Genomic DNA, 19,643 nt, shown 5'->3' on the forward strand with positions numbered 1-19,643 from the left:
TGTCAGAGCCTTTTTTAAGGATGGTTTTGCTTTTCTGGAGAATTAAAGGCTGAGAAACTGAACTGGATGTTTCAGTGCCCACAGCCACAGCAGCAATCCAAACCATGTCCCGGCACTGCCTGCTGACGACATTTTAAAAGCCTGGCTTAAGTGTCAAATTGAAGCCTCATTTCCCTCCCCTTCCCCATTAAACACAGCTTTGGTTGTAGGTACTGAAATCTTTTTTGAAGCCTTGGACAGAGATAGGAAACTTTTTCATCCTGGCTCCTGTCCCTCAGCTTTGATCTTCTAACATGCTCCAGTTCATGAAAAGGAACAGGATTCTCCTGCCTCTCACAGTACATTCTGTAGCTCTGCTAGAAAACATCTGGTACTTCTTTTGGGTCTAAAACAGTCTTTGTGGCAAGACTCAAACAACATGGAAATAAACAGCTTTTTTCTTTTTTCTCACAAAGTACAGGCTAGCTCCAGTTTGTTACAGAACTTATTTGACAAGGTCAGAGAACACAATAAATCTTGACACCGCTGCTGACAACAAGAAGAGCTACATAGAAGAGAATTTTTTGACATCCAATGAAAAATATTGATCCAGAAGGAATTTTGATTTGCAATGCACAGAGACTGAGCTTGGAGAGTTTGCAGGCATGCCAATGATGCTTTGACAAATGGAAAAATGCAGAGTTGCCCCATTATGGGATCTTTGTCTCCCTGATTTTTGGAGGAGACATGGAACTATACAGGGAATTATCAGAGGTTTATAGAACAGGCTATGCTTCACCTAATCAATAGACTGTAGGAACCACACTGGGAGCCCTAAGGCTGGCTTTCTTCTCTCGATTGAATGTGTGTAAAGAGAAGTGCATGAACTGAATGAAGAACATGATAATGCCCAGGATCTGGTTATCTGGATATTCTGTGTGTTAGAGGGGCCCTTGGACAATAAACATATCCCTCTCAAATTTGATTCCAAGTCTACAAAATAAGGTGGTTTTTGCTCACCTTTGAGGTCAGGAGGCTTACAAGTCTCTTTTATCTCTATGCCCACCTGGGTAAGTGCAATTTGCAGTTGCCCTGATGTTTGAAAATGAACTAATAAAGGACAGTCTTCTCTTTAGTCTTGATTTAGACAAGCAACAAGGTTTAGGGCAATAACAGGGAAAATAAATACACGGTGCTGTGCTGGAATGTTTTGTTCACTACTTAACCTCTGGTTTTTTGCTGTGTTGTTCCCTGCCACCCATGAATAAGATGTTATGCTCATTACTGCCAAATCTCCCTTCAGTCTCTCCATGCTCTGATCCTCCTGTATTGCTTTTTCTCAGTCATGCTTAGTTGTAGATGTTTGACTCTGAAATGCAGATGTCAACCAACACATTTCTGTTTCAGCTGAATGAACAGCTATGTTCACAGATATTATTTCTTCTCTCTATGACTCATTTACTTCATCTGTAAAGAGGAGCTTCATCCTCAGATGAAAGACTGACGATAATCTACTGACTTAATAAAAGAGCTATTCCAAATTCTCCACTGCCCGTGTGAACTTGCATAGGGTATTTGGACAAACACATAATTTCAGAAGGCCTTCACTTAATGGATGCTGAATTTCTCTGAACATCCACTTGCCTTTGGGCTCATGGGCAGGAAACAGCCTTTGTGATGAACATGGCACTATTTCTTCAATCGTGCAGCGTGATCCATCTTACTGGTTTGTATTTGTGTGCAGTGCTGTCCCACATTCCTTGGAATCATTGCTTCTGCAGCAAGGTAGTTGACTTTTAAAATGTAGAACAACAGGAACTGGGCTGTGTTAATGATGAAATTATTCTGATGGTTGGAGTTTAAGTAACAGCTAATGCACTAATTTCAGTATAGGAAACACACTAAAAAAGCAGTAAGAGCTCCTCTTGATCTTCATAATTAATGAGAATTGCCATGATCCTTCAACCTATTTCTACCCACATTTCCTTTTATGTTAAAAAAGATACAGGAACTCACAGAAGTCAGCTGGTAGAAAGCCTTTCACAAAGCACTTTGCAGCACACTGCACAAGCCACGTGTGCTCCCCTAAAGGGTCCTGGAGCCAGACCTTGCCCATGTTGAATCCTGGCCAACGTCACATTTCTTCAGTGAAACAGAGCAAAGTGAAGCCTTCAGACAAGAGTGTACCCAGCACGCACCTCTGAGCCCTGTGTACCCAAATAAGCTCCATCAGCTGTGCTGAGTGTTTCTGGAAGGGAGATGAGTGGGATTCTCATCACTTAACTTTAAACATCTCATTTGGCTAGTTCTCAAATATCCCTTTAATTCATGGATGGAAGAGAGCATCATTAGACATCAATTCATCCATTTTAGGTGCCTGCAGTATGATGAGGGGAATTCTACCCCAGTGCCTGTTCCTCTGCACTCATGATATAGAAAGCCTAGACAGTTGGCTGCCTATAAATGTCTGAAGATGAGAGGTTTCTCTCACCTATCTAGACACAACAGAATCTGCTGGATATAAGAGGCTTTGTGGTGGCTCTGGGTTAGATAACAAATGCCTGAAAACATGTCGCTACTTGGCTGAGTCATTGCAACCATGCAAGATCTTAATTTTCATTTAAAGACTGTTTATAAGAAGCTTCTGAACTTTAGTCTTGGCCTAGAATGACTAAGGCCTAAAGCAGCCACTGATCATCAAGATAAGAAGGTCTTTCAGCAGCTCTGTAATCAAAGGAAAAAAACAGCTTTTCTTCAGATCACTGCTTTAATCTTGTTCCTCCCACCAATGCTGGAATTTTGTGTTCTGCCCCCAGATGCAGAAGGCTCTTTATAGTGTCAGCCTGACTGAACAGTAGGAGCTTACACTGTCATTGCAGCTGCACCTTTGAGGTGCTGGAAATCACATAACTGAAAGTTGACAGTAATGAAGTCGTGCAATATATATTTTCTAATATAGTTTCTGCCTCCACTCAGTTCCCACAGTACATAGGCAGGGATTTCTAGGCCTGTGGTAGGGAAAAGAATGAAGGGATTCAACGCATGACCCTTATTGGCACCTGGGGTCTGGATGCCAGCCCTTCATGTGGCCTTTATGTGAACTGTCATCTTTGAAAGGTCGCTGCCTTTGGGGAACAAGTGAAGTTTTGGGGCATTAGGGTGGGTAACTTACTGCTATGTGACAAGTTGAATGCCTCATCAGCTCTTTGCAGAGGTGCTTTATCTCTGATGCTGGTGAATAAAATGGAAAGGTACTTCAACATTTTGGCTGTCTTTATTTAAACAATATAGATAACAGCAAAACACAAAATGTTTGCTCTTTTTGTTTCCTTAGATGCAGGCATGAATATTCCCTTGGTTTTTATGTTACATTGTCTGTGTAATGCTTCTGTTTGTCAGAGTAATTTAAAAGAAAGCAGCATTGAAGTTTTTAGAGATCCCAACAGCTAATGCAAATACTTGTCAAATCCCAGTAATGGATCAGTCAAGTGGAGACAGTTTTGCCTATCTGTGAGAAGCCACTTTTCAAAACAAGATATAGATCATATCACAGAAAACAAGAGGGTAGTAGAGAGTATTATCAGGCAAATGTGATATCCCAGAGATGTCAGAGATTACATACCAGCTCTCTACACATAATGGTTTAATTAAAGTCATTATTCTGCTCACCCGTGTAAAATTAACAAGGCTGAAACTTAAGTGTCTCCTGTGCTCTCCCATGCCTGGGATATCAGTGAGGGACTCTTTGCCTGCACACAAGCCCCTGTGAATAAAGAAATGGTTATTGGGAAATACTAGTGTCTGTGGCATGACAGCATTTCAACATTTATAGTCACCCTGAAGCTTTGTGACAAGCAGGTACAACAAAAGCTGAGGGACAGCTTTGTGGGAGAGCACTTGATAGAAGACACAAATTCAAATCTACAGGCACTTCAGCCACATCACTCCCAGAGCTCTGTCCCTGGATAATCTTTCCTGCTCTCCCTGGAAATTCCCCAGAGAAGGTTTAGCAGAGAGGCAGATTTGTCAAAATGATTCAAGGAAATGACTGCCAGAGCTGTGAACTTTTTTCTGGCTTCATCACGTTGAAGCCAGTGGGCTTGACTCTCCTCCCAGAGCTGCTGTGGGTACCACATACTTTTTGCAGGCAAAATATAACCCCAGACCTGCTGACCTTCTTTGTCATGTAGAACAGGGCTGTAATTTAAACATTTATGTGGAAGTTATTTGTACTGAGAACAAATTAGTGTATATAAAATTGAGCATAAAAATGTACAATTAATAAAAAATGAGGTTTAACTTCTAAGCAATTCCTGATTTGAAATCCTACCCTGGAGCACCTGAGAATATTAAGGAGGATTTTTTTTTCAGAACTTTACATTTACACTCCTCCTTACCAAAGGCATGTCTGCATGTAATGCTTCTTGTTAGTCTCACAAAGGGAGGTCACCATCATTGCTCTACCACCACTTGGGTAAGGAAAGAGACTTGGACCTAAGGATAGGGACTGACTGAGCTGGCATAGCAGGGGTGGAGCTGGATGGAGAAGTGAGAAGTCCTTTTGGAGTCCAAGCCTGATTCCATAGGCACCTTCTCATCTCACTCTTCTCCTGGTGCCATACTGTCTCCCTAGGCAACTATAGATTGGAGAGGAGACAAAAATTCTTGTATACAGACTGCAAAGCAATGACTTGAGCTTGGATGTAGGAAAATGTCAGGGAAATACAGTAACTCAGTAACTAGCAGTTGAAGCAGAGGCGTTGAAGTCAGGTGCTTCAGGTTCTATTTTTGCCTTGGACCAGCCATTTCCATTTCACTTCTTACTTTGGCTTCCTCCCTGCAAGATGGAAAATGAGGATGCCTACAGCTGCCTCCTGGGACTGGATCCTCTTGCTAAAGCGAGGACTGTCAAATCTCATATTTTGGGTGATGCTCAGTTGACCTCAGCTCCATTCTCCTCTGCTTTGGTGCCTGCACCTCCTTCATTTCTATCTCTGCTTTTTTGGGCTCCTGCAGGCAAAATAGAGCAGTGTCACAGCAACAGATCTGGGGATTTGCTGCTGGGTGGGAGCCTCCTCTGTTTCTGCATGCCCTGGGGCCTTCCACCACAGCATCTGATGTGCAAAATATCCTGGGCTGCCCCTTGGGGGATGTGGGTGTCTGCAGAGGTAATAAAGTACACTGAGTAGAGTTATGGCCCTTGCGCAAAGCACTTCCACTCCTGTCTAAATTAGGGCTGCAGTTTCAGGGCACAGGCACTAGACAGGTGCTGGAACACGTACAGAGAAAGGCAGCGGAGCTGCATAGGGTATGGTATGGAGGTCTGATGAGGAGTGGCTGAGGGAACTGGGGGTGTTCCTTTTCCTGGGGAAAAGGAGGCTCAGGGGGGACCTTATCACCCCCCTCAACTCCCTGACAGGAGGGTGCAGCCAGGTGGGGGTCAGGCTCTGCTTCCAGGGAACAAGGGACAGGACAAGAGAAAACAGCCTCTAGTAGCACCAGGGGAAGTTTGGATTGGATATTGTGGAAAATTTCCTGATCAAAAGGATTGTCCAGCCCTGGCACAGGCTGCCTAGGGCAGTGGTGGAGTCACAACCCCTGGAGGGATTTAACAGATGTGTAGAATTAGCACCTGGGGACATGGAGCAGCATGGCCTTGTCAGTGCTGGGGTAGTGGTTGGACTCCATGAGCTTGAAGGGGTTTTCCAGCCTAAATGATTGTGTGGCCCCGCTCCGTTGTATCTCCGGGCAATGCCAGCCCAGGCACGGCTCTGGGAGGGAGCAGCAGGAAGCGGTGAAGGCCAAGTGACGATCACCACCTCAGCCCGACCATCCTTGCTTGGAATCAACGAGTTTCCGAGGCTGCAGATGTGTTCTCTTTGCTGCGTTCCCCGTTAAATCCCGGCTAATTAGGGGTCTCTCCTTTTTTTTTTTTTACAGGAAGCACCTCCTGCCCTTCCCTTCTTTTATCAATCAAAATCGCTACCACCTAAATTCAGGTGCGCCTGGAGAGCTCCTCCTTCCCAAAGCCCCTTCCCGGTGCTGCGGGGAGGGAAGCGGCGGCTCCAGCGAGCAAAACGGGATTTTACGACTATTTCGGATTTTAGGGCAGGAGCGCTCGGGGCTGCGGGCAGCCAGGAGGAGCCTCGGCGCCGCCTTTCCACCCTTCCACCCGATTCCGGGAGGCGCCGGGGCCCGGCAACCAGGAGGATTTCGGCGCGGGGCGGCCCCGGCCCGGCCCCTTTGTTCGCGTGGGCCCGGCCGTGAGCCGGGAGCGGCGGGGCCGCCCCGCATCCTCCTCCGCCCCCGCCGCTCCCGCCGCCGCCCAGATCCCTCCTCCCGCTCCCGGCTCGGCCGCGCAGGGAGTGGCAGGGCGGCTGCCGGCCGGGCTCGATCCTGCGGCGGCACCGAGCCCCCTGCCCCGCCGGGCAGCGCCAGGGTAAGGGGGACAGCGGCGGGGACGGCAGCGCCCGGCCAGCCCGCGGCACAAAGGAGGGATGGAGGGATGGATGGATGGAGGGGGTGCGGGGATGCGCCGCTCGGTACCGATGGGCGGCATTGTCCTTGGGCTGGGAAAGGCACCGAGCATCCCCGGCGGGCCGGCATCCCGGCTGCTTGCTCGGCACCCGGCGGCGGCGGGCGGGCTGCGGGCCTGCCGGGGGCGCGCCCCCACACGGAGCCCCGGGCGGGGTGCGGGGCGCGCTCCCCGCTCCTGGGTCACGGGAAAGGCGCTTGGAGCGGCCCGATGCCATGGAGACGGAGCTGGGAGCGGGTGTCAGCATCCGTGTCTCGGTGCCGAGCGAGTTTTGGGCTTGAAACGGCAGGAAATTTGTCTTTTGTCTTTGGGAGGCTTGACTGCTTGCTGGGCTCGGTGTCCTCGCTCGGTTTTTCTTGTTTAACGATCCAGATATTGACATGAACCGCATCCTGCAGGATCTGATGTGGGTTTTTTGTCTGGTGCAAGATGTGCCTCTGAGGAAGGCCCAGGCTGAGCTGCTGACATTGGCATGAGCAGCCAGGCAGATTCAGGAGGGCTCTGCCCCTTGCATCTCCTGACACCAGACAGCAAAGGCTGTTCGGGGCAGCATCCAGGGATGCAGGCAGAGGCAGGAATTGTTATCTCCACAGTATCCAGAGAGGCTGCAGCGGCGTTTTGGAAGCGCTGGGAGACAAAGCACTGTGTCAGCACCGAGTGTTATTTGCTGCTCTGTTGAGCATCGGGCTCACAGGCCCACAAACCTTGTCTCAGAAACTCATCCTGCTGGAATGGGTGTCAAGTTTTACCCGTCCATCCATTACTGCTGGCTGGAAGTGTTTCCTTGAGGGTGACTTGCAGCTCAAGAACCAGTCTGCATGTGGACAGAGATATGTTTGGGGTGCCTGGCTAGGCTTGCTGGCCCAGCCTCTGCCCAGCTGCCTGGTAAGAGCATTCCTGTCCCCATCAGTGCTCCAAGAGAGCCCCGTTAATCAGCACGGGTCTGTCATTGCTGGTGTGGTGATGCTTCTGAACATAGTGCAGCTCCTGATTTTACAGTTGGGTATGAGATAGAGCATTTTAAGAAATTACCTGCCTGCTGTTAGAGCCTGCCACGGATTAGGAAGGAGGGAGTCTGCATCAAACAGCTGTGTTCTCGTGAAAGTTGTCACTGCCTACCAGAAATCTCTGGGAGTACAGGACTTCAAAGGCTCAGCTCTGAGACGTGGCACAAGTGACAGCATTAGCACCAGCCACTGCAGCACAGCAGGGAGAAGCTGTGCTGGAGCCTGTCTGTCATCTCAGGAGCAGAGATGTGGGGCTGCCTTCAGTTAAGGGAAACCTCATGTGTTTTCTCAGGAGATGCTCTTAGAATCAGTATGGATGGGATTATCTGCTGAGGCCAAGGTTGGTATGGGCTCCTCCAGCCTTGGAGGCTGCCATAATCTACAAGCAAAGAGCAGTTCCTGGTGTGTTTCCTCTTTATCCCCATTTGTGCTTTTTGGTTTGGCAGAAGAAGTGATGGAGAACCCAAAGAGGGGTTTTTGGTACCAAGGGATGTGGCTGTGTAAGGACATTCAGGTTGATTCTTCTGTTGCGTTATTGGGTGGTTAAAATGGGTCAAGGCAGGTGTTCCACCTCCTGATTGAGGCTGTTGGGTTTATTTATTAAAATGCTGCCTCTGTCCATGAAACTTGGGGAAAATAATTTTTTTTTTTTTTTGGAGAGGGTGTTTTATGATTCTGGTGAGGACAGGAGACAGTACATAAAGCAAGCTCCATACCCCAGGCACATGGTGTCGGTAGCACTTTGCAGAGAGTACAATGCATGGCAAGGTTTAGATACTTTCAAAGCTCTGGGAAAGGCCAGGTATGGGTAGCTAGGCCTGAATGTGACTTGTTGCTAGCCTGAGTTAGACACTTGTGTGCACTTATCTATAGAGATACCTGTAGATGTTTATGGACAGATCTATTTTTTAATGGATGCCTTTTATAAATACCTTATAAATACCTTTTCTCTCCATCTCCCAAGGGCTCAAGAATGACCAAGGAAGTTGCTGACATGGGTTGAGAACACTATTTTTCCTCTGTTGCTGATTTAAATGCCCCCAGTAATCAGTCTCTGGCTGTTATTCTTTTACCACTGTTTTTGTGGCATTTATGGTAGAATTTTGGGTCTTGTTGGCCAGGGAGAGCCCCTTGGACGATAGTCCTGGTGATGTCAGACTCCAGCATGATTTGGGCTTTGTTTTACTGGTCAATTTTTTAAAACAACCACATTAAGTCGCTGAATAAAGATGAACTGCCCATGCTCACTCCAGAATCCCAGGTTAGAGTAAGGAACTGGGCTTGGTCTTTTTTGTGTCCTACTCCATTCCTGTTTTCTCCATGTGAGTCCTCCCTATCTTATCCCACGTGGAAGCTGTTTCTCTGTGGCTGACACTGATGGAGACACAGAATTCTCAGTGTCTCACTGCACAAAGTCTCTTTCTGCAGCACCCCCGTGCTCTTGGAGCCTTTCCCTGCTCTGCTGAGAGCAGTCTGTGTGCTCTGTGGAGTGCTGATGCTAAACAGGACAAAGCAAACGCACTTCCCTCATAGCTGGATTTAATTTCTTGATTTTATATGATAGTGCAGTAGCTCTTGTTGTGGAAAAATTACTTCTGTGCATGTGACTGATACTTTCTGCTATTCCTGAAAAAAAGATCCTGTTGAAACCCCTTTTAAATAAAACCTACAGGAAACTACAATGTTTCTGCATCAGGCTTTTTGGAAATGATTTCCATACACTGGTACAGTTTTTATTATCCCATTCTAAATAAGTGAAACTGTGTCTATAAAACAGCCATGGCTGGCTCAGATGCAGCATAAGCAAAGAAAGATGTGTGAATAAATAAAGCCAACTTTTTCATATTTTTGTTGCTTTTTTTTTTTCTCTTCAGAATGATGGAATTAAATACGATGCTGACTTGAACTGGCACTGAAATTAAGTGATATTTTCATTTCAGTTATTTATCTGTATTGAGCTAATGTTTAATCACCTGCATAGTTGCAGAGGAATGTGGCACAGACTGGCAAAATTCCATGTTGCAGTTTCTGAGCCTGTCATGGAGTCTCCATCTCCTTGTCCCAGTCTGCTGAAGCACAAAGGGAATCTAAACTTTGGTTTCTTTTGAGAGTTTATGCTCTGAATTCTGCTGTTGATTCCCTTGATAATTCCATTTGTGCCTGTGAAAGCCGAATGATTATTTTTGAAAATATTTATCTTGTGTGTCTATAAAATAAACACTTCAGAAGGACTTCCCCAGTGCTTTGATGGCTTAGATATTCAGGGAGATAGTGGTGCCATCTCTGCCACTATTTTTTCAGAAGTCTTGAGAAAAATAATTTCTTTCCATCTGTTTCTCCCAGGTCCAAAAAGGGTGTTGTAATTCTGACCTTCTTTGAGGTTTGTGAATGAAATGCTCTGGGGATGTTTGGTATATGTGGATCTTGGAACTTTTAAATCCCTTTCTGCTCCTTATAAATCCCTTTCCTGTGCTTTCACACATGCTTCCTTTAAAAAGGTAATGCAAATTAAATTGTATTGCCTGTGCCAGAGCTCTTGGTCGAAATTAATTCTATTTTATTTTACTGAATAACTTGCATAGTGTAGTAAAGACCACGTGGATATTGGTTACACTGGGAAGATTTCACAGAAACTTCAAGAAATCATCTGATCCATCTGTCTGTTCCAGATTGGATCTGTCTTCACCTGTCATTCAAGACAGAGGTTTGAAGATTTTTGTTTTTCTAGCAATGCAGGAATTTGCACAGCCTCTCTGGGCAGTCTGGCTCAGTGTGAACAGTTTTCTGTAGTGCATGTTTTTGTTGTTGTTGTTGTCATCATCACTTTGCCTGTCTGCCTGTTTCTGTACAGAGGACAAAGGTGTTGTTTCACTGACAAAAAGCAACACAACTTCTTTTGCATCATGAGCTTCTTTTGCAGCCCATCCTCTGGTGGGGCAGGGAAGGCTTCCAGCCTGAGGCACCAGCTTCTGACATCGTCACTGACAAAGGATTTCTCTGGCTGATCTGTTCTTTTTCTTCCTTTGGCATATTCCTCCCGTATTTCTGTTGCATCATGCTTTGACAACTTCTGTGTCCTGTTATTAGTACTGGGAACTCTTCACTAGCCTGACGGGCACAGAAAGCAGCTGCCTGTTGAAACAAACACTTCCCCATCCTTTGTGAACACTCACATCCATGACCTGCAAGTGCCTCCCCTGGATGCAGGGACTGTCCAGGCTGCAGAACAAACCTCCCTGGAAAAAGAGGCCTCTCCAGTTGTGTTTGATGAGCTTTGTAGCCTCATAATTGGTTGTTGTATGTCATGTATTGTGCTACCTCTGTGGCTCCTACCAGCATGAAGCTGGCCCTGGTGAATAAAGCCTCCTCCTTGGCTATATTTAACATTTAGCTATTTGTTTTATAACTGAAATCCTTACTATGCAAATTGGAGCAGGTCACTCTGCAACCTTGCATAAGTGCCTTTTTTTTTTTTTTCCCCTCTGGACTTTTGTTTCCCAGCTGGTAAGTTTGGCATGTTTAGCTGATGACCCATCCAGCAGCCATCCCTAATGGAGATTTCATGATGGACAGCATGGCACAAAAATGCAGGTTTGGGTGGAAATGCTGCTGAGACAGAGGCTGCCTGTTGGAGGAAGTATGTTTTGCCTTTCACTCTTTTATCTGTCTGTTTATCTGGGCTTTTACTGGGGCCCCTGTCGTAGCTTTTTGAACTTGCTAAATCTCATCCACAGGAAAACTTTGTTTATATGTGTGTGGCTTTTGCATACATATATTTATGTGGATTTCTAGTAAATACTGGCAATATCAATGCCTCCTGCAAGCTTGATCTTGATGTCTCTGAAGCATCTGCAAGCACTATTCCTATTTTTTTATCCCTGAACCTCCCTAAAGCACATTGGCTAGGTGCTGGGAAGGTGTAGGAGCACTTCCAGCACATTTACATGGAAATGTCAAAGTCAAATGGTGCTTTTTGGTGATCATATGATTCAGGTTTATGGAGTGCTGTGATGCACTCTGCCTTAGGGTGCCAGCAGCTTTGATTGCCATTGTTAGGAGTGACAACTCAGTTTTTGCTCTTCCTTTTTGGCTGAAACATGACCAGTTTGAGTTAGAGATGTTGTGCCACTGCTCTGCATTGTGATGCAGGGAGGCTGCTTGTCGTAAGGGCACTGTAGTTGCTTGGCTAGATGAGGTTATATCTGATCTCTGTACAAAATTGTGATTGTGGCTTTGCCTGCACTAGTGGCATAGGAAGAGCCTGCTTCTGTGAGAAGTGAAGGAGCAGCCAGGGCCACGTGGTGACTCTGAAGCTCCAGCTGGAACATGTAGTGCTGTGGTACTCCAGGAGTGTGGTGGGCTGCTCCATCTGTCCTGCCTACCTGCTTGCAGGCTGAGTGCAAGCTCTTATCTCCACAGATATGAACAATTACATCTCACTTTTGGCACTGATCTGTCTATGCAGACCCTTTCCTTCTGGCTGTTGGCATCCACACATCATGGGCTGCTGTGTGTGCTCCTCAGTGGCATGGCAGTGTCTGGACAGAGCTGCTGACTGAAACCAGGCTGTGCAGCACCCCAGCTCCTGCTGTGCAAGGAGGCTGGGATTGACAGCCTGGCCCAGATGTGCTAACCTAACCTCTCCTGTTCCTGCCAGCCCAGCAGCTCCTGCTGGGGTGGGCGTGTTGGGTCTCCACAGCTGCTGTGCAGTCTGACTGCATGGGGTGGGGTTTTACCTTCTCCCTCCCTAGAAACTGCAATCCCAGCCTCCCCATGTATTTCATCCTGGGCAGCCATCCTGTGCTGCTGTGCCCCGAGGCTCTGAGCTGGGATCTTGCCTCTCTCCATGTGCTGCAATCCACAGTAAATGCTGGCTTTTGCAAGGCAGGGTGTGAGGTGTGCAGGAAAAGGATCTGTGTGGCAGGAGGAGATAACATCAAATTGGACCTTATCTGTCAGTATTATAACTTGGCAAAGTTATGATTTTGGTCATTGATAGGGATGTAATTTGAATATGAAGGGGGTGTAATTTGAATAAGACGTGTTTCTTCTTGTACTTTAAGGTCCATGAGCTGTCCAAACTCCTGTTGTGTGAGGAGTGTGTGAGATGAGTGAGGTCACAGGTTAAGAAACTCCATGATTAACACATCCTGACTGAAAGCAAACTCTCCAGATTACTGTTCTCCTTGTCTGCACCACTGGTTGTGGTGGGAGCTGTGTGGGTATGTCAGTGTCAGTGAGGGCTGGTGGTGTTTGTAGAGAGGCTCAGGAGAAAGCAGCAATTAATGCACACAGCCCAGAGGTCATCTGCTGAAATGGAAGGCTGAGTTTGGGCTGGTGAATCAGCAGGGAGGAGGAGGAGGGTGCTTCTGGGAACAACTGTGTTCAGCATTGCCCTGTTGCCATCGGTACAGCAAGCAGGATGCCCGTGTGGGTGGAGGGGATGGGGTTTGCACTTGGGGTCCCAGAGGGAGAGGGGGTTTGCTGCTGCTGTGTCTTTGGTTTGGTGACCTCAGCTGTTTCAGGAGGTAGCAGTGGTGTAACCCCCTGCTCTGCCCCCCTCAGCTGATAGACTGGTGCTGTTACCATCCCTCTGTGTGTAGCCAGGACATCAGTGACCCCTGTGGAAGAGGGATGCAGGAGTCCTGTCAGTGCTGTATCTTAGCTATGGGTCATTACAGGTTGGATCTTTAGAGGTCCCTTCCATCCCAACTGGTTCTACCATAGTCTGTATTTACTTTTTAGCTTCCTTCCTGTTGTATCTTAACACCCAGAGTGTGAAGGTGGGTGAATTATTCTTTAAACTTTTGGGAGCAGTTGCTTTGTTTGAAGGAATGAGATTATGTCAGCTCATAGTGTTTGGCATCAAGTTTGTCCCTGGCCTGGTGAGGTTGCCCGGGATGCAGCCTGCACTTTGGGTTGCCCATGTCTAGAACAGACTGAGATCAAGTGAGGAGGCTTGGAGAAGGTCAGCTGAGATGGCCCAGGAGCTGGTGAGTCTCATATCCCAGGACTCCAAAGGAGAGCACTGCTTGCTCACAGTGGCACAGAGAAGGCAGGCAAAGGGCAAAGCTGGGAGCTGGGCACAATGGGAGGGTGTCAGAGTTGTGCAAAGGGCACAGGTGGGCAGAAGGCTGGCTTGGATAAATTGGGACTGGCAACTGCTGTGGGGGTTTGCTGGGCAGCAAAGGCTAAAACTGGAATGCAATCTCTTGTACAGTGGTTTCAGAACTCATGGAGAGGGGCTGCAGCAGGGGCAGGGTTGTGTATTCCTATCCTGCATCCCTGCCTGAGGTTTTGGCAGCTTGTGGAGAAGCCAGGTTTCCCTTGGTGTTTGCACTGGGGTTGTTCTGAGGAGGTTCTGTAGTAGATGTTACACCTGCAGGGGCAGTGGCCCAGGGCAAGGCTTCTGTTTCATCCTGGGATGACCAGGTCTCCAAGACAAAAAGGATGGCATTGACATGGTGCCTTTTCCTGGTGCACTTCAGAGTGTGTGTAGACACTGGACAGCTTTAGTGGAGCACAGTGAGGACTTTAGGGGCAAGCCCAGTGTGTCCCAAGGTACACCAGAAACTTGTTGCATCCCAGTCTTATAAACCAAACCATCTGCAAGTTTAAAGTGGTGCAACTGCAGTGCCATCAGACAGGCTGGTCTGCAGAGCCTGCCTTGTAAAAGGGGGAAAAATAAGGGCAGAAGGGACCCAGTTCCTGGTTTTGTTTCATAATCAAAGTTCAGGACAGAGGTTAGATTATAGAAGTGCACCAGTTAAAATATTTGTATTCATCTGAACTCCAGTTAGTAACAGATAAAGTGCCAGCGTGAACTTTAGTGCTGTACTAAATTAGCAGTCAAAAGCAAGGAAATTCCAAAAGTTCAGATCTTTTTGCAGCTCTGCACAGCCTGCACAGCATGGCTGGGTTGTTGTATGGCTCATATTTAATTAAAGAAATTGTTTCTCCAGTAGAAAAATGCCAAGCCATTATAATGGAACATATATGTCATGTATCATTGTGTTTCCTGCACTTGGCTTTCTCTCCTCATGTTCCTCTTCCAGATGCTGTTTTTGACAAATAAGACTTCCTGTGAATTGGGAACTTGGATTTTATCAGAGCCTCCTTCTCTAATGGAATAGAGTGGCAATAAATCAAGTCTGAACTGACCTGCAGGACAGCAGCAGTGAAACCTCTGTGTACATCGTGTTCCCTTCCTGTGTGAGCCTGCAACTTTGGTGTCATGCCCCTAATGAATCTCTGCAGGACACTGTCCCCTGCCCCCAGGGATGAACTCTAGGGAGCAGAAACTCATGCAGAACCAAGACCATGTCCAGGATTTTCCTCGCAAATTAGAGATAGTTGTGCTCTGCAATTAGTACAGAACTGTTGCTATCTGCAGTGTCAGTCCTCAGCAGGCATTCTGCCAGTGTGAGGAGCACAAGCTCATCCAGCCCATAAATTGCTCCACAGGTTATGTGATGACTTTCATTGAATGTACTTTGGCTTCTTCCCTCTGCACTTTGCCAGGATTTGCACTGTGGTTTTTAGAGTGCAATAGGAGGGTTTTGCATATTGTTCCTTTAAAAAATATTATTTTAGAAGTAAAACACAGGATGTTTGGTCTTTCAGGTTAGAATTAGTTTTAAAAATACCTGAGCTTTATTTAAAAGTCCTCTAGGCTTTCTCTTGGCATTCTGTGCTAATTATTACAAAACTTGAGTGAGCAGGAAGACTAAGCACACCTTCTCTGGAGGTTAACAACACTTCACACTTGTCAGGGAAATTATGTCGTGACAACTGAGCTGTATGGCTGAAAACCTATTTGAATTCTCCAACTGCAAGAGAGAAAAAGCCTGATGGCTGACAGAATTCCCTGCCTTTCCCTACATGTACCTGTGAGCAGTATGCTCCTTTCATTCCTGCCGTGCTCTGTCTCCATTCCCTCTATGGGAGAAGGAAAGGTTTTCTTGGAAGAGGAGTCTGACCTTAATTAAAAATGAGTGTCTCTCATTTCCTCTGTACTTCATTTAAGTGCAAGGATTTGCTGCTAATCTGCCACGTGCCTCAGAAATGGCTTTCTGGTGCCTTGTCTGGAGGAACTAATCAGAGAAGTGAGAAGGGAATGGCACGATTACCTTGGATGGGATGGAGCATCTTAAGGAATTAAAAGATAAAATGGCCTTTTCTTCTCAGCATAATCTCTGTCTCTATCAGCAAAGCTGCAGTTTGGCCTTATCACATCCTGTCTCTGATTGGATTCATTTCCTGGCCCTTTCACACAAGACTGAGAGCTTCAAGTCTGTCCCTTGGATTTGGATTTCAAGGCAAAATTCTGTTCTTGAAATCCCTAACCCACCTTTGCAGCATGGTCAGTGTTGTGAGGTTGGGAGCTTGGGGCACCAAATCTTTACTTCTCTTGTCCCTGGCATGGAACATAGCAGTAATGAATGTATCCAGGAGTAAGACCTCCAGGAGATGGGGCTTTGCTGCCTGAAAATCTCATTTTCCTGGGAGTGGGGAAGGTGCAGAAAGGCTTGGAAATATGGAGTGGATGCAACCAAACGCTCAGAAACAAGAAATAACTTTAAAAAAAAATCAGTATTTTTAGGCCAGTAAAGGTTTTATATAAGGCCTAATAAAGGAATACCAGGTTTGGCTCTGAAAGCTTTTTGCCTTTATTCTGTGTGCTTATTGAGGTGAGGGCAGAGCTCCTCAAGTGATCAGGGGATCACAGTCTCCTCTAGCATTTTATTTTCGGGGAGATGTTGAGCTTCACCTACTGTTGTGAGCATTTCCAGTGCATGATGCTGAGGGTCTCTGCCCTCAGTGGTGGTGTTTGATTCAGAGGGGAAGCAGGGGTGGCTCTAGGGCTGTTCTAAGCTGGGTTTGCTCTCACCCTGAGTTTCACGGGCTCTGACAGGAGTCAGGGGATGAACCCAGTGATTGTGAAGAGAATGCCAGAGATCAGGGGATGAAATCCTGAAATCTCTTGGAGGCTAATGCCAGAGCCTTTGTGTAGATTGAGCCATGATAGCCCCGAAAGGGCTGAAATTCCATCTGCAAATGTGCTGCCTCCCAAACCCTGGTGCTCCTCATCTGTAGCATGAACATGAGGAAAGATGGAATAGTGTTTAAATAATGGCACAAGGAACTGATTCTCAAAAAGTTGTCTTAGATGGGAATAGTGAAAACAGAGCCTTTCTTTTGCTAACCTTTCCCTATCCAAATAGTTGTCTTTGAAGTCACTGATTATTTACATAAGCCAAAATTATTAAAAAAAGAAAGTGTTGTCCTGCTTCTCTGCATTGTTATCATTAACCTTTCAGACAACATGATAATGTTGATTTCCCTCAATCTAATAATTAAATGCTGTTCTTTACCTTTTTTTCCTATGGGCCCCATCCCTAAAAAGATCTGTGGATCTCTGACCGAAAAATTCAAATTTAATTTCTTACATGTGAATTTTCAAATTCAGAAAATGAGAAACCTAAATCTAGACCAAACTGTTGGAGCAGTATTCAGATACAGCTGGCTGGAATTCTGCATGGGTCTGCTCTTACAGTGAAATCCCCATGCCTTGTCCAGGGTGTCCTGCTGGGTAAACACTTCTTCCATCCAGATCCAGCCAGAAGGAAGCACCAGGCACAGGATGGGATTCAGGCCAACTCACTCTGGTGTCTGGAAACATGTTCCTGTGGCTTGCAGTTGTTGTGAGTCGAGGTGAAGAGATCCTTATTTTGTGTATACCCATGAGGGCTTTCCTCTGGGGAGTGTGCTGGGTCTGGGTGTGTGCTTTGTAACTTACTGCTGTCCTGAATGGATGTTATTCCATCTGGCAAGTACTGCTGTGCCTTCCAGAATGAGGGTAACAGAGATGGGGGAAGCACAAAACCTGTCTGTGGATAAGCTGTGTTGCCAAAAACTTTTTCTTCCAGTCCTTGGATTGTGTTACTATGAAATTATTCAATTATATCAATAAGAACATTATATAAATAAATATATAAATATAACAACTAATAAATTGTTATAATAAACAATATAATTATTTATTATATCAATTATGAAATAATTGACTCTGAGCACCTGCAGTTATTTGTTTTTAATGTGTGCTGCTCTGGTGCAATTATCCATGGTGCTGGCCAGGTATATCCAGATATATTGCTCCTGGTGAAAGGTGTTTCTTGGCTGTACATCTGTACTTAGTTGAAGGCAGTTCCTGTCTCCATTTTGGAGAGAAATTTCAGAAGATTACACTCTGGAATGAGCGTTTCCTCTGTAGAGGAAAGGGCTTCAGGTACTCCCTTCTGCCAATGAGAGAAATTGATACCAGTGGGAAAAAATCCTCAAAAACGGTTTATTAATTAAAAAAAAAAAAAAAGAAAAAAAAAAAGGGGGGGTGTGTGTAAAGAATTGAATAAATGCTTGATATGAACTCCCAGAAACTTACCCACCCACAGCAGAACAAAAAAGCCAGAAATGCCCAGGGAAGAAGAGGACGGGCTGACCGCATGGCCGGGATAATGGTGACGGGTCCCTTTGTCTGTGGGAGGGAAGAGGAGTTCAGGCCGGAGCAGGGCAGATGGGAAAGCTGCTGAATTTCCCCGCAGAGCCGAAGGTGTGGGTTTAAAGCCGTTTCTCGAGGTGCTTCAGCTCCTCCGAGGTCTCCGGTTCGGGGTGGCCGGGCCGAAAGGATAAACAAGCCAAGGCAGAAACGGTTCAAGGGAACATAAAACCAAAAAGGAGGATTCCCAGTACAGCCTGCAGGCTAGGGGGAAGGAAAGAGGAAAAAACTCTTGCTTCAAGCTATCAAAAAACCCAATCCAACAAGAGGAACAGGGCAGCATCCCTGCAGCACAATGGAGAGATTGAACGGAGCATCCCAGGCTGCGACCCTGCCCTGGCTCCTCTTAAAGACACCCCTGACATTCTGGGCATAAAGCAGATGAGTACAGAAAATACCATCATAAAGTCACCTCCAGACAGTTCCCCTTTTTAATCTGAGCCGATGTGACCCGCATTCCCCGGCCCACACGACCCGGAGCACGCTGGAGAGCGATCGAACGGAGCATCCCAGGCTGCGAGCCCGCCCGGCTCCCCTTAAAGATACCCCCGCCATTCCGGCACAGAGCAGACGAGTGTGTTGTTATAAACGAGACCAGAGTGCCGGTACTAAAGCGATTTCAGCATTTATTCTGATAAAAGCAAGGCCTGAGGCGTTGGGCCCGCGGGCCCAGCAGGTGCGATCCCGCCGAGGATGCGGCAGCGCCGGCGCTGGGGCTGCTCAGCAGCGATGGCCCCGAGGATGTCCCAGGTGGAACCGGACAGAGTCACTGGGTCAGATGCCCCTTTTTATCCTGTTTTTGTCCCTTTGGGTTGGTTTCTTCTTGGATCCTTCATTTGCACGCAGGTTCAAGGCGCTCGGTTGGCCCGTGGCAGCTCTGTCCAGGCTGGGGTGGTGCAGTCACTGAGGTGTGTCATGGTACACTGAGTACTGTGTTTGTTATAACGACCCTTTAAACCCCTTCTACAATATAACAACCAAACTAACAGTACATGCTTAATTATCTACTATTTCACAACAGTTTCTAACCTGTTTTTAGCAAGTTCATAATGTATCATCATAAAGTCACCCCGAGACAGATCCCCTTTTTAATCTGAGCCGCTGTGACTCGCTTTCCCCAGCCCACGCCACCCGGAGCACATTGGAGTGAGATTGAACAGAGGGTTCCCAGGCTGGGACCCCGCCCCGGCTCCTCTTAAAGATACCCCTGACATTCTGGGCATAAAGCAGATAAGTACATAAAATATCATCATAAAATTATCCCCAGACAGTTCCCCTTTTTAATCTGAGCCTATGAGACTCACATCCCCGGAGCACATTGGAGAGAGCGACTGAACGGAGCGATCCCAGGCTGCGATTCTGCCCTGGCTCCTCTTAAAGACACCCCTGACATTCTGGGCATAAAGCAGACAAATAAATAAAATATCATCATAAAATCACCCCAAGACAGTTCCCCTTTCTGAATCTGAGCCGATGTGACTCACATTCAGCTGTCCCCTTTTCTGGTGGAAAGATGGGGAATGGAATATTTTGGTTGTTTGAGGCAGGATTTTGAGTTGTGCATTCC

At 46.6% G+C, this 19,643-nt stretch overlaps 1 protein-coding gene across 3 annotated transcripts in view; it reads left to right on the forward strand.

The window, feature by feature from the left end:
• Positions 1 to 19,643, forward strand: part of CLIP2 (CAP-Gly domain containing linker protein 2) — a 95,192-nt gene that overhangs the window by 6,877 nt on the left and 68,672 nt on the right. The window contains exon 1 of one of the 3 annotated variants that reach the window (XM_038157907.1): positions 5,936 to 6,418. The exons of 1 other annotated variant lie outside the window; for it this stretch is intronic. The gene's annotated coding sequence lies outside the window, so the exon portion shown is untranslated. Of the gene's footprint in view, positions 1 to 5,935; positions 6,419 to 19,643 lie in introns of those variants that run through there. One more of the 3 variants, XM_038157910.1, reaches the window with a different exon arrangement.

Source organism: Motacilla alba, chromosome 19, assembly GCF_015832195.1.
Source record: "Motacilla alba alba isolate MOTALB_02 chromosome 19, Motacilla_alba_V1.0_pri, whole genome shotgun sequence".
Lineage (NCBI taxonomy): Eukaryota > Metazoa > Chordata > Aves > Passeriformes > Motacillidae > Motacilla > Motacilla alba.